Source organism: Erythrolamprus reginae, chromosome 2 (genome assembly GCF_031021105.1).
Source record: "Erythrolamprus reginae isolate rEryReg1 chromosome 2, rEryReg1.hap1, whole genome shotgun sequence".
NCBI classification, from domain to species: Eukaryota; Metazoa; Chordata; class Lepidosauria; order Squamata; family Dipsadidae; genus Erythrolamprus; species Erythrolamprus reginae.
Window position 1 is genome coordinate 154248439 of NC_091951.1, and position 15303 is coordinate 154263741.

Sequence of the window (15303 nt, forward strand, 5' to 3'; positions counted from 1 at the left end):
TACCCTCATTTCTCCCTCTTTCTTCCAACCAGTATGCTGCTAAGGAGGGATGGCAGCCTGAATACATCTGGAAGCCTTCAATAAGGAAAAACTGCCTTGGTGCCTGACACCTCTGTTCACACACTGATTGGCATTGCCAGATCCTAATACCAAGCATTACAGAAGGATCTGATGCTTTGTGACAGCTGTCATATTTTCAGCAAATGTCAGTCTTGGAATGGCATCATTGGTGGACCTTGCTTGCTTTTGTTGACAGATGGATATATATACAGTGTTCTCGTTACCAAAGGCATCTGATGATTGTTAACATGACTTCTGTTGCTACTATTGATTGGGTCGCATATGCCCTGCATATGCAGGGGTGGGTTCCTCCCTGTTCGGACCAGAGCACTCGAACCATTAGTGACCCGCTGGTGATGTAATTTTGGCATAATGGATCCAGTTCTGTTTGTGCTGGTTCGTGCTTGCAGCCATATTTTTAAATGATTTTTTGGGCAATTTTCCTTTGTTTGGACGGCTTCTCCTTGTTCTGCACTTTGAAAAAAGCCCTCCCACCTGCCCCCAGGTTAAAACTGGCCTTTATTTCTTTGCCCGAAGTACAGCTGATTAGCTCCTCAGCTGGGTTTCAGGTTGAATCCACCTTCTGAAGTGTGCACAGAAGTCCAATCACACAAGGGGAACCGGTAGCAAAGATAAGTGGAATCTAACCCTGTGCATAAGGAATCCTTAATTTCTCCTCACATGATGCTTAGTTTCATACACTTTGCTGTTGTGACTTTATAGTTATGCCGCAAGGCAGATCGGAACACTTAGCATTTTGCAGATGTGATGTTAGAACTCGAATGCTGGTCCTCCAGGGCCCAGTCTTATTCTTTATCTGGTAACTTGGGTCCCTGTGAAATGCCCACCTTTAATATAAACTACTCCATCCCTGGCAATGTGATGACAAGTAAAGGGTAAATGTTATCATTCTTTTTCTCTCATCGCTCCTTCTTTTCCAACGTTCTACACTAAAATGCAGCCTGATTATTTTTGGGAGGTTTTTCTTCTTCTTCATTTGTACTTTTGAATTTTTTTGGAAGCGATGTGCCATGTTGTCTGCACATCCTGTCCTCAGGCCCATCAGAACATCTTGGTTTTGTGAAAGGCCAGAATCTCTTTTCTCCTTTGTATTTATCAATGGGATATTATTTTAAGAGGGGACTGGGGCCACTATTGCATTGTGAAGAGTGCCACAAAACTTGCATCTGCCTGAAATTAGGTTAGGTCCCACAGAGTTGGCCTTCTCCAGATCCCGCCAAAGAGACAATGTTGGTTGGCAGGGCCTAGTGGAAGAGCCTTCTCTGTGGGGGGCCCAGCCCTTTGGAATCAACTTTCCCCAAGATCCGTATTCCCCCACCCTCCTTGCCTTGCACAAGAGTTTTAAGACTCATTTATGCCACCAGGTTTGGGGTGATTAGATCCTTGTCCCTGGCCGATGAATGGGCTGTGAGAAATGGGAACGACTGGTCTTTTTATGGCTTTTAGTTTTTATATTTTATATTTAATTAACTGGACCCAATATGTTATATATTGTTTTATTTTATGTTGTGAGCTGCCCTGAGTCCTAGGAGAGGGGCGGCATAAACGTCCAATTAATAAATAATGAATAAATAAACTTGCAGCATAAGACGTATGTTGATTTACCTCTCAGGCCCTCCGTAGTTCCTTCCTCAATGCCCACCCCTTTCCTTCTTCAAGCAAAGAAAAGCATCACTCTGGTGGCTTCTAAATTGCTGCATGGGGTGTGGGGAGGTGGAGAGAGGTGAGATAAGAAAGTCAGGGTCAAGAGGCTCCAGTTGCAGCTCTCTTGGGGTATAATCTACTTGTGCATAAAGCAATTACGGTGGCGGCTGCTCATCACTCAGGCTTATTGGGCTCGATCAAGCATTCATAGGCCAATAGGATCAGGATGGAACCATTTATAGGCCTCAAATTGCCGGTTCCAAGCTGTTGGATAGGAAAATACCCGAGCTGCTGCTTACTGCCTATTAAACGGTGCAGAATTATTGAGAAATTATTGCCTGGCAGGAAGAAAAAGTCTGAAATATTTATTTTGGAGTTTGGTGAAAAGCAACAGAGGGAGAAGCTGGGAAGGGTAAGCAGAGAAGGTTCCAGTTTTGGAGGTGGTGAGAGGGGAAAAATAAAAGGAATACAATGTTTTTCTCTTTCTGAAGCACAGTAACTTAACGAGGCAGCTGAGGCTCTGTTGTTGTTGTTTTTCCCTTTTTTTCCAGGGCTTCAAGGCTACACAAGCCAAGCCAGCACCTCTGGGTGTCGAATGGAGACCTTGGTTTTGCTTAGGATAAAACAAAAGAGGGAGTAGTCATTCACTGCTGTCTCCAGCAAGAGCCCCTTGGCTCCTGGGAGAGGGGCTGTGGTAGATTTGGCAGACCCTCCTCCTCCTCCAACTTTGCCATTTCGGTTGCTGTGGTTAGAGAGGGGAGGGGAGGGGGGAGCACTTTGGGGAGGCACATTGAGGGAGGGGGAGCTCACAGTTGGTTTTGTTTCCCGAGGCTAGAACAGGAAAAAAAAATATTATTATTTTTTAAAAGGGAGAAACCGCAATGACATTTAAGCATTGCACAATTCGGTATAGCCGGCAGTGGTTTGGAGTTTGTGTCTCAGTTTAGAAACATAGAAACATAGAAGACTGATGGCAGAAAAGACCTCATGGTCCATCTAGTCTGCCCTTATACTATTTTCTGTATTTTATCTTAGGATGGGTCTATGTTTATCCCAGGCATGTTTAAATTCAGTTACTGTGGATTTACCAACCACGTCTGCTGGAAGTTTGTTCCAAGGATCTACTACTCTTTCAGTCAAATAATATTTTCTCATGTTGCTTTTGATCTTTCCCCCAACTAACTAGTTTGTCCAGTCATAGCCAGCATTAGAGTAGGACAGCAGTGAGCGAGATTGGGGGAAACACAGGAGAAAGACTTTGAAAACATGCCATTGAGCGGTGGGGGTCGAGATGTGTCATCTCAGAATACTACAAACCAGGAAAGGAAGTCAATGTTACAACAGGTCATCCTGCAGTGAAAGGTCCATAACCACTTTCTTTACCCCAGCCCAGTGAGATAGGTTGGGTAAGGACTATTGAAGGTGTTGTATTCGTTCAAGACTGAGTGAGGATGGCCATCACTGGTCTATACCATACAAGACAAGTGGCTTGTCTTTGTCTTGTCTCTTCCTGAACACCTCCAGTGATGGAGCCCCACAACGTCTGAAGTCAAGGCATTCCACTGGTTGATTGTTCACACTCTCAGGAAATTTCTTCTTAAGTCCAGGTTGCTTCACTCCTTGATTAATTTCCAACCATTGGTTCTTATCTTGCCTTCTGGTCTTCGGTAAATAGCTTGCCTCCTTCATCTTTTTGGCAGCCCTCCAAATTTATTTATTATTTATTTATTTGATTTTTATGCCGCCCTTCTCCTTAGACTCAGCGCGGCTTACAACATGTTAGCAATAGCACTTTTTAACAGAGCCAGCTTATTGCCCCCACAATCGGGTCCTCATTTTACCCACCTCGGAAGGATGGAAGGCTGAGTCAACCTTGAGCCGGTGATGAGATTTGAACCGCTGACCTTCAGATCTACAAGTCAGCTTCAGTGGCCTGCAGTACAGCACTCTACCTGCTGCGCCACCCTGGCCTTACTGCAAATACCGGAACACTGCTATCAAGTCACCCCTAGTCCTTCTTTTCACTAGACTAGCCATACCCAATTTCTGCTTTTGAGAGTTTTAAGTATACAGATGTCTCTCTGTGTGTGCACGCATAATGCTCTTGGCTCAGAAGATGATGGTGATCATTACAGGGAAAAAAAATATTATTTTGCTCCAAATTGTGGGTTGAGGGATGGCTAAATCAGATGACAAACTACGAAAGATATAATGTTAGGAGCTGTAAAGGCAATGCAGAAATATAAGAAACATAAAAATTAGCATCAGAACAAAAGCTTTAGAGAATTCAAACAGGAAGCGCTAAATTACTTCAAGGGACTAGTTGAGCATTAAATACTGTACAATAGAAATACTGTACTTTGTAAAAGATGCTCATGTGCAATCCGAACGAACTGTGCTATATCCCCAGCTAGATGAGCAGAAGGAGCTCATGATCTAGAATAGGATAGAATAGAATAGAATAGAATAGAATTATTTATTGGCCAATGTGATTGGACACATAAGGAATTTGTCTTGGTGCATATGCTCTCAGTGTACATAAAGGAAAAGGATACATTTGTCAAGAATCATGTGGTACAACACTTAAGGATTGTCATAGGGGGTCAAACAATCAATATTAATAAAAATCTTAGGATAGAAGCAACAAGTTACAGCCATACAGTCCTATGTGGGAGGAAAAGGATGATAGGAATGATGAGAAAAAACTAGTAGAAATAGAAGTGCAGACTTAGTAAAAAGTGTTGAGGGAATTATTTGTTTAGTAGAGTGATGGTGTTCAGGAAAAAACTGTTCTTGTGTCTAGTTGTCTTGGTGTGCAGAGCTCTGTAGCGACATTTTGAGGGTTGGAATTGAAACAGTTTGTGTCCAGGATGTGAGGGGTCAGTAAATATTTTCATCACCCTCTTTTTGACTCGTGCAGTACAGTGATCCCTTGTTTTTCACAAGGGATGCATTCCAAGACCACCCGCAAAAAATGAAAAACTGCGAAGTAGAGACCTATATTTACAATATAAATATAACATAAAAAACCGTAAAAAGCATGGCACCCCCCTCCACTAATGCCGCCTGACCCTTGCCCAGTGCTCCTTTTTAACCTGTGCCTTAAACCAGGAGAGAAGGGGAGGAGACGTGTGTGTGTGAGAGAGAGGCTTCAGGTGCAGCTGACACGGCCAGCAGCAGCGTTCCATCCAGCTCCGTCCTTGCAGTTCCTGTGCCGGGCTCTCCTCCAGAGCAATGACAGATCTTCCATCAGCACCGTGTAAATGACATTGCCGGGCTCAGGCAGTGAGGGGATGGAAGAGGAGTAGGAGGCGGAGGAAGCGGAGGCGTTTGCAAGCGGCCACCCCCCCCAATGGCACAAGGCGGTTGCGGTGGTCGGGGGGCTGCTGTCAAGCCCGGCAGGAGCGAGCAAAGCCGCCCACCTGGGGAAGTGCCGCGTTTGGAAAGCTGCGGCTTGGCTTCCATGCCTGCCCCTGGGGAAGGGGCAGATCGGGAAAACCCGTGGTGTTCAAAAAAAACGCAGAGTATTTTTTCCATTGATATTTTTTGAAAACCCGTGGTATAGCCTTTCCGTGAAAGTCGGACCCGCGAAAGTCAAGGGACCACTGTGTACAGGTCCTCGATGGAAGGCAGGTTGGCAGCAATTGTTTTTTCTGCAGTTCTGATTATCCTCTGAAGTCTGTGTCGGTCTTATTGGGTTGCAGAACCAAACCAGACAATTATACAGGTGCAGATGACAGAGTCAATGATTCCTCTGTAGAACTGTATCAGCATCTCCTTGGGCAGTTTGAGCTTCTTGAGTTGGTGCAAAAAGAACATTCTTTGTTGTGCTTTTTTGATGATGTTTTTGATGTTAGGTGACCATTTTAGGTCTTGAGATATGATAAAACCTAGAAATTTGAAGATCTGTACTGTTGATACTATGCTGTCTAGTATTGTGAGAGGTGGAAGGATGGAAGGTTTCTCCTAAAGTCTACCACCATTTCTATGGTTTTGAGTGTGTTCAGTTCTAGATTCTTCTGGTCACACCACAACAGGTTAGTTGTTCAACCTCCCGTCTGTATACAGATTCATCATTGTCTCGAATGAGTCCGATCACTTTGTATCATCTGCAAACTTTTAATGAACCCTGTGACAGTACTGTGGCATGCTGAAGGTCTTTATTAATTTCTTTATGTAATATGTTAGAAAGGTATTTGGTTGAGGAGACCAAGCCTCCTTGGAAAGACTTCCAAGCCAGTTGGAAAGGGGACCAATAACTTTCCACAGAAATGATAATAAGTAAGAAATGTGGCTTCTCTGTGACCATTATCATCACAGAAAATGCACACCAGTGGTCTCTGCTTCTTCTGCTACTTGGGTTGTAGCTGTTTGCTATAATTTGCTGGTAAGCTACATCTATCTGCAAAACAGGATTGGTTGCTTAGAGGTGGCTGTTGTCAAGTAGATTTTTAGCTTATGTGATCCATTTCATTTTCATCAGTAAGGACTTTCCTTCAAATATGTCTTCAGAACTCTGGTTTATTCAGCCACCTGGGAGCTATTATACCCTAGGGGGACTGAATCTACAGGACGACAAGTCCCCTGAGGCTTTCAGGAGGCTTTGGGGAAGTAGCTGCCCAATGATTCCTCAGAGGCCAAATGCAAACACTCATTCCAGTTTTGAACAAATTGTGCAGTTGAGTTGAAGACACCTGGCTGGCCCGTGTTCTTCCTTCTTGAGTCTTAGCAAGTCAGAAATTTGCAGTGTCTTTTAGCTCTCAGAAAGTGGGATAATGGAACATCTGTTCAGAACAAGCAAGACAATAAGTAGCACATACAAAAGAGACATTCATCTTCTTCTCTAATAGGAGTTGTAGGCCAGAAAGGATAGATGAATAGAAGCATTGGAGAATACTTAAGACATAGAGAGGAGCTACTAACCAAATGCGGATAAGCAATTTTTGCCCAAAAAGCAACCTGCTTCCTAGATCCTTCCTTACTTTGACAGGACTGTGCAACTTAGCAACGTCCAGGTATTTTAGATAACAAATCTTGTAATTTGATCATTGGCTGTATTGCTTGCAGGTAAGATTTCTTACAATATTTTGGTGAGATATAGGACACATGCCTTCAACCGAGGCAATATTCTGCTTGGTAAGGTGAGAAGATGTAAGGGCCATAATTAGCAGAGTCCTAATTATGCCCCTTTGGATTTTGACATTTAAGAAAAATTGTGTTTTAATACAAAAGAAATTACCAACATGAAACGGCTGTTATTCTTAATCTTGGCTAATGGCTATGATAACATTCAGCTAAATCATTGAGTTTAGAAAGGTGAGGAGGTTGTGGTGGCTTTCTTGACTAGAAATTTTCATCAATCTTAAGGAAGGCAGAGTGTTCCTCTATCTTATTAATCAGTCATCAGAAATAATACTGCATTGTATCTAAAGCAGTGCTCCTCATTCTGAAAGGAAAGTACTGGTAATAGTTTTGGATTGTCATTTTGAGGTCGACTGATGTTCGGTGCCAATGGGGGCTCAAAATAGATGTCATTTTGTCTCATTATTGTGGTAGAATCAATCCATATAATCAATCACGAGAAACATTCCTTCGCTATCATTTTCACAGCACTAACTTGGTAGGATTTAATCTGGGCTTGCTTTGCCTCATTTAGCTCCTTAGAGCCTCTAGGACCCTAAATATCAGAGCCTTAATTTGGGAGAGTTCATTTATTTGTAATTCTGTGCCTTAAGCATTGCAGATTCTTTACGCAGATTTTTTCATTTTTTTTTCCAGGTTGCAAAAACCCAATAGTTAAAAACAATCCCAGAATTTCTGATCAACTCTCTAATGATATAAGAAGGCTGCATTCAAATGAATTCCTTCTCTTTGGTTATAGTCTCTAATGGAATCCATTATGGAATCCGTGGTGGCGCCGTGGTTAGAAAGCAATATTGCACTGCCAGCCATTCGATCCTGACCTGTTGAAGGTTGACTCAGCCTTCCATCTTCTGAGGTCAGCAAAATGAGAGTGTTGGGGCAATATGCTGACTGTGTAAATCGCTTAGAGAGGGCTATAAAGCACAGCAAAGTGGCATATAAGTCTAGGTGCTATTCATATTGCTATTGAGTTCTTGTAGAACTCGAGGCTTCTCTGGAACACAATTTTAAGAGCCCTAATCTAAGGCACACTTTTTACCCTTCAAAATTTCACTCTCCCCCCTCTACCAAAAAAAAAAAAGGATCCAAACCAGTGGTTCTCTTTCTAATGCCACAACGCCTTAATACAATTCCTCATGTTGTGGTGACCCCCAACCATACGTTTAGAACCAGTTCTCCCAACAGAGCTTTAAGCTGATTGGTAGGAAGGTCAGAGGGACACCCCCACTGTAAACGCCTGATTGGTCAGATTGTAAAAATATGTTCTAAGGCAGTGTTTCCCAACCTTGGCCACTTGAAGATATTTGGACTTCAACTCCCAGAATTCCCCAGTCAGCATTCGCTGGCTGGAGAATTCTGGGAGTTGAAGTCCAAATATCTTCAAGTGGCCAAGGTTGGGAAACACTGTTCTAAGGCACCAGAATAGAAGCTTTAGTTCCTAACACCAGGGGAAATTTGTCTTTTTCCATGGTCTTAGGCGACCCCTGTGAAATGGTCGTTTGACCCCCCCCCCCCAAGTTGAGAACCACTGACCTAAAACCTTTCATTTCTGTACAACCATAGATGAGAGCGTTTGGTATTTTATACAAGAACTGACTCTTCAGCTGTAATGAGAATCTGTCTTGAGCTTTTGTTCTTTGAGAATCACAATGGACAGGGTGATTTACTGGACTATTCTAATGGGATTCCCTTTTCCTTATGAAATTCCTGCAGGATTAGAATGTTTCTCAGAGAAAGGAACAGTCCATTTTGTTTACAGAGACCTTAGGCGCTCTTCCTTTCTACGCTTCTTGTGTCTCCGACTTCCTCTCTCAGCGCAAATATCCAGGGAGTTCTCCTTTCCTATTTTGGGACCATAGAGTGTGTTACAGTCAGGCAAGTTATGGGAGGAGTGGAGCAGCAGGGAGGCCTCCTGGGACTCATTAACTCTCTACAGGGGAGATGTACTCTCACTGCTGCATATCTACGTTAGCTGCAAACAAGTGTGACATAGGCTTAACCAGCCTGCGGTGGCAAATCTTGGAGAAGTGAACTCCCCCTAGAGGAGAAAGGTGCCAAATCTCATTCTGCAATTTTCTTAGTCAGTTCTTGGTCATCTTATCTTGTCTGACTGTCCTGCTGTAGGTACACCTCTTACTGAGCATAGAAGGAGGTTGTTACTAGTGCCAGATGTTGAGATGCAAGACACGGGGAACCTTTATTTTCCCATTTGCCCCAGTTACACTGGGGGGGAAGCTGGTGTAGTGTTTTCATTTAAGGAGGAAGAGATTACAAAATAATTGGTTTCATGCCCCTCTCCTTCCACTGCACTGCTGGAAAGTATTGTCCATCTGCAACAAGAAAGATGCTGCTTATTCCATCAGGTCTCCATAGAGCCCAGCTGAGGTTGGAGAATGGTCTCATCCTAACAAGAGCAGCTATAAGCGCAGTTGAATTACGACACTAAAGGATTCTCCTCTTTTTGGGGAAATACCTCTAATATTTGAGAAATGGCAGAATATATTGCTGTCCCTAAATTAAGGAAGCCAGCATAATGTGAGCTCCCCATAGATAACTCCTCCTCCTCCTCTGACATAATTGTCAATAAAACTGGCATGTGTGCAGATCAGGAGGTAAATGCACCAAGAGCTGTTTGAAATAGATGAAATACCACCTTAGGGAAAGAAAGTAGGAGAAACATGTGGCCGTGACCCATTTCATATATATTCTCACTTTCATATATATTTTCTTTCTTTCATATATCCTCTCCTCTAAGTTCACTTTACCCTTATATATATTACTACACGTCTATTTTTCTTCCTATGCATTTGTGTATTGGACAAATGAATAAATAAAAAAATAAAAATTTTGGAAAACACTGTCATATGAAATTGAAGAATCCTAATAGTCAGTAGGATTAATTTAACAGCTTTTTGGCAGGCAGGCAACATGATTCCTGGCAGGCATTGCTCCTGTATCGCTCTGCTTCAGTTGCCATTATTTCCTACAGAGGAAACATGAGTGTAGACTTTGCAGATGACGTGGCCTTGTTGGTACAGGAACCCAGCCTCAAGGATTTCAGAACTGTGTTGCTACTGCTCAGATGGCCTGGTTTTAGTAGGAATCGCATAGTTCAAATCATATAGCTGGGTTTAGAGGTCCAACATTCAGTGCTTGTTGAGCTAAGTATTAGAAAAATCCTTGGCTTTCCACCACCAAGTGCAACTCTGAAATGTGTGCTTATTTTGTAACCAGGGCTTCATCACTGAAAGTAGAGAAATTGTGATGGGAATAGAAATGATCTTATTTTGGGTCACATGTTGTACAATGGTACCCAGGGGTGGGTAATGCAGTGGGGTAGCTGTTAAGTGAGGACTACAAGAGGCTGTTAAAAATGGAGCTCCACCCCAGAGCACCAATTTTCACTGAAAAATGTTGAAAGAAAACACAGGGCGTCCTGCATAAGCCACACCCACAGTGTGGTAGTAAAATTTTTGGCAGCCCTTCATTGTACCTCTACTTACGAACTTTTTTTTAGAGAAGAACCAGATGTTCAACATTTTTTTGCCTCTTCTCAAGAACTATTTTCCACTTACAAACCCGAGCCTCCGAAACTGTAACCGGAAAAGGCAGGGAAAAGCCTCCATGGCGCCTCTCTAGGAATCTCCTGGGAGGAAACAGGGCTGGAAAAGGCAGGGAGAAGTCTCCGTGGGGCCTCTCCTGGGAGGAAACAGGGCCTCCACCCTCCCTGTGGTTTCCCCAATCGCCTGCATTATTTGCTTTTATATTGATTCCTATGGGAAAAATTGCTTCTTCTTACAAACTTTTCTACTTAAGAACCTGGTCACAGAATGAATTAAGTTCGTAAGTGGAGGTACCACTTTATATCAAATGCTCGCCTCAAAGGACACTTGCTTGAAGCCACATTCACTGCTTTTCCAGTATGAGTTTGATCCCTCTTCTAACAGTAACAGCCATATTTTGCTGACCTAGGCCTTATTTCCCCACTCTTCTCCCATTTAATTTTTCCCAACCGTGTCCTGTAAGTAGCTACAGGTGCAATTCAGTATCATTCCCAAAGCTGAAATTTAATAAGACGTTTGAAACGAATGGGTAAGTTCTCTGTGTTTATAGCTTTGAAATGCTCTAATTAGAACAATTTGCATCATTTGAGAAGCACAGTGAGTTACCGACAAATTTTAGATAATTGAATTAAAATGAAGATATTCTTTTGAATTGCTCGTGTCATTCAGTTTGTTCACCTCATAGAGAGCGAGAGAGAGAGGAAGAGGGAGGAAGAGGGAGAGAGCAAGCAAGAGAGAGATGTAAACTAATTATATGTCTGAGAATCTACAAAGCAAGCTGAAAAGTTGAATGGATAGATTAATCATTCTGAAAGCAAGGCAGACGTTCTTTAGTCTGACACAATTGGTACAGTTACCTATGTGAAGCAGATGGGAAAAGTGGAACTTCCTACAAGATATTGCAGTAGGATGTCAATCTTCAGAGTTGCAGATAATTCTTCTATTATCATACTCTTTTTACACTTATTAACCGTTTTAAAGAAAAAACAAGGCAACAGGCCAAGGTAAAACAACAATGTTTGGAAATACAATAGCTGTAAGTGGGCAACGGCAGTGGAAGTGATGTGCCGGTGCCTGGAGGCTGTTGGGGTCTGGATGGGTGTCAACAGACTCAAACTCAACCTAGATAAGACGGAGTGGCTGTGGTTCTGCCTCCCAAGGACAATTCCATCTGTCCGTCCATAACCCTGGGGGGGAAATTATTGACCCCCTCAGAGAAAGTCTGCAACTTGGGCGTCCTCCTCGATCCACAGCTCACATTAGAGAAACACCTCTCAGCTGTGGCGAGGGGGGGCGTTTGCACAGGTTCACCTGGTGAACCAGTTGTGGCCCTATCTGGACCGGGACTCACTGCTCACAGTCACTCATGCCCCTCATCACCTCGAGGTTCGACTACTGTAATGCTCTCTACATGGGGCTACCTTTGAAAAGTGTTCGGAAACTTCAGATCGTGCAGAATGCAGCTGCGAGAGCAATCATGGGCTTCCCAAGGTATGCCCATGTTACACCAACACTCCGCAGTCTGCATTGGTTGCCGATCAATTTCCAGTCACAATTCAAAGTGTTGGTTATGACCTATAAAGCCCTTCATGACATCGGACCAGAATATCTCCGGGACCGCCTTCTGCCGCACGAATCCCAGCGACTGGTTAGGTCCCACAGAGTTGCCCTTCTCCGGGTCCCATCAACTAAACAATGTCGTTTGGTGGGAGAAGAGTCTTCTCTGTGGTGGCCCTGACCCTCTGGAACCAGCTCCCCCCAGATATCAGAGTTGCCCCCACCCTCCTTGCCTTTCACAAGCTCCTTAAAACCCACCTCTGTCGTCAGGCATGGGGGGAATTGACATGTTCCCTCCCCCTAGGCTTATAGAATTTATACATGGTATGCCTGTATGTATGATTGGTTCTTTAAATTGGGGTTTTTTAGATTATTTTTAATATTAGGTTTGTTCACATTGTCTTTTTTATTGTTGTTAGCCGCCCCGAGTCTTCGGAGAGGGGGCGGCATACAAATCTAATAAATACAAATACAAATACTATCAAGAATTTGTACAGTTGGTGCTCGGTGCATCTTTGATTAGAAATGAGCAATGGAAAAATATTAAGCTGCAACTCTCTTTCCACTAACACAATCAGCCATTTTACCCTCTGTGTGAGTACGTTCAGGTTTCTATTACCGGTAATTGTTTTTGAATTCGTGTTAAAGGATTTATCCTATCATAAATTATTTCTGTTTCAGCAAAGATTGGAGTACTGTTATTACCTCTTGTCTCCCGATAGCCCCGCGTTGACTGTAGAGGTGTCATAATTCAGTGGAGCCATAGCTCATCACTTACATTTTTTATCAGGTAATGATGGCTGTAAAGTGCACTCTGAAACACATCTGAGTTTCCCATCTAAACCTTTGTGGTTCAGTGAGATGTTCACTCGGGTGAGAAAGCCAGACAGCGTGAGCTGAGCCATTTTGATGACAACAGTTGCTTGCTTATGTCTTGGTTCATGCTTCCACAACTGAGTCTAGTTCCTGGGGGTGAGAAGAATCAACTATTCTTTAGGGCAGGGGTAGGCAAAGTTGGCTCTTCTATGGCTTTTGGACTTCAACTCCCAGAATTCCTGAGCTAGTATGATTGGCTCAGGAATTCTGGAAGTTGAAGTCCACAAGTCATAGAAGAGCCAACTTTGCCTACCCTTGCTTTAGGGTAAAGCTTCAGGTGATCCCCCGTCTATAGCCGACTCTTTTCTGCCCCGTCCAACCTATTCTACAGTTGTGCTTTAGCAAATAAACAAGACTTATGCGCTTCCTGGCAGGAAGGCCTGATCTTTGAATGACTGTTATAAGAAACTAATTGTAAATAAAGGGAACACTTAAACAACAGAATATAACTCCAAGTAAATCAAACCTCTGTGAAATCAAACTGTCCACTTAGGAAGCAACACTGATTGACAATCAATTTCACATGCTGTTGTGCACATTTAACTTTGTACAGAACAAAGTATTCAATGAGAATATTTCATTCATTCATTCAGATCTAGAATGTGTTATTTGAGTGTTCCCTTTATTTTTTTTTTGAGCAGTATTGGAGTGTAATGAGTGAGTATTTTTGGTTTTTTTTTCTTTTTTAACAAAACAGATTTCATGTTTATAATGTCCATTTTTAAAGCCTGACCTCTTATTCCCACAGACCCTTTGATCTTCTTAAATTGTGAATCTCAGGAGTACTGAGTCATTAACGGCTAGGAAAAAAACAACGTTGTAAGCTGCCCGGAGCTCATAGAGCATAGCAAAGCGGAAATTAAATAAGAAAATGGATTGTGCAACTAATTATTACAGTGTGGAGGGCTACAGTTCAGAATGGTAGTTTCTCCCCGGTCACCATTTCTGGGTTGTTATTTTCATATTTGGCTTATTTCTTCGCCCTTATTGGAAGTCCCCCTTCCATTTGCAACAAAGCATATTCATGCAGGTAGTCCTTGACTAGCAACAGCTTGTTTAGTGACCCTCTAAAGCTACCACAGCACTGAAAAGAGATGACTTATGACCTTTTTTCACACTTACAACCATTGCAGCATCCACATGGTCACATGATCAGAGTTCCTGCACTTGGCAGCTGGTTCGCATTTATACGCTTGCAGTGTCCCAGGCTCATGTGATTACATTTTGCAACCTTCTAACAAGTAGCCAATGGAGGAAAGCCAGATTCACTTAACAACCTTGTTACTAACTTAATAAATGTAGTGATTCACTTAACCACTGAAGCGAGAAAGGATGTAAAAATGAGGTACTCACTTAACAAATGTCTTGCTTAATAACAGAAATGCCTGGTTGGCGGCTTAAACCACCAGCCGAAATTGCCCCCGGAGCCAGGGGATGCTGCTTCAAGCTCCACGGACTTCCGGTTTCCAGTATTTAAAGTTACGTTATTTAAATTTATGCTAATTTAATAAAGTGACCCTATATTTAACCCATACACAGCGTCTTTACTCCGCTTCTGGGGCAAATTTTGGATTCAGTTGTGGTCATAAGTCAAGGGCTACCTCTATCATAGTCATTCATTATTGAAAAAGGGTTGCTTTAATAATTTCACTAACTTTGGGGTGCTAATATTTGTGCTTATCGTGGCTTATTTTTGATTATATAATATCATTTTATTTATTTATTTGTTTGTCAAACATGTACAAGATAGCAGGTATAGGTATAAGCATAAGCAAAGTAATCACAGATAAATGAGGACAATAGGACAGTAAGACTGGGACAATAGGCACGATGGTGTACAGACCTCTTAGGAATGGGGTGAGGTCGATAGTAGACAGTCTAAAGTTAAAGTTTTTGGGGTTTGGGGAAGAAACCACAGAGTCTGGTTCTGAATTCCAGGCATTGATCACTTTGTTGCTGAAGTCGTATTTTCTGCAGTCAAGTTTGCAGTAGTTTATATTAAGTTTCTATTGTGTACTCGTGTCTTGTTGTGGTTGAAACTGAAGTAGTTATTGACAGGACATTGTGGCAGATGATTTTATGAACTATATTTCTAAGTTGGTGTTGTGGTTCAGCCTGAGGCTGCTCAGGGACCGGCTGTGTCTCTGCTGGCTCCATGCCCGGAGGAGGATGACAGCGAAGAGGAGGGGGCTGAACAGTCGGACAGGGGAGAGGAAAGTCAGGAATGGGATGAAGGAGAACAGCATGAGAGCCCCGGGGGGGGGGGGCTCTCCCCAGCCAGTAGCTTGGAGTCATTAGGTGATGACGCACAAGCCGTCATTGACATGCGACAGAGACGTTCAGATCAGAGAAAGGAGCAATTAAAGAAGTATTATCAGCACTGAATTAGGAACAGCTGGGCTTGGGTGTGGTCCTCCTTAGCGGGGTTTTAAAAGGCAGG

General features: G+C 42.9%; 1 protein-coding gene across 5 annotated transcripts in view; it reads left to right on the plus strand.

The window, feature by feature from the left end:
- The first annotated feature begins 2058 nt into the window (after positions 1–2058).
- Positions 2059–15303, plus strand: part of CACNA1G (calcium voltage-gated channel subunit alpha1 G) — a 393060-nt gene continuing 379815 nt past the window's right edge. For all 5 annotated transcript variants that reach the window (XM_070740004.1, XM_070740005.1, XM_070740007.1 and 2 more), the window contains exon 1: positions 2059–2137. The gene's annotated coding sequence lies outside the window, so the exon portion shown is untranslated. The remainder of the gene's footprint in view (positions 2138–15303) is intronic.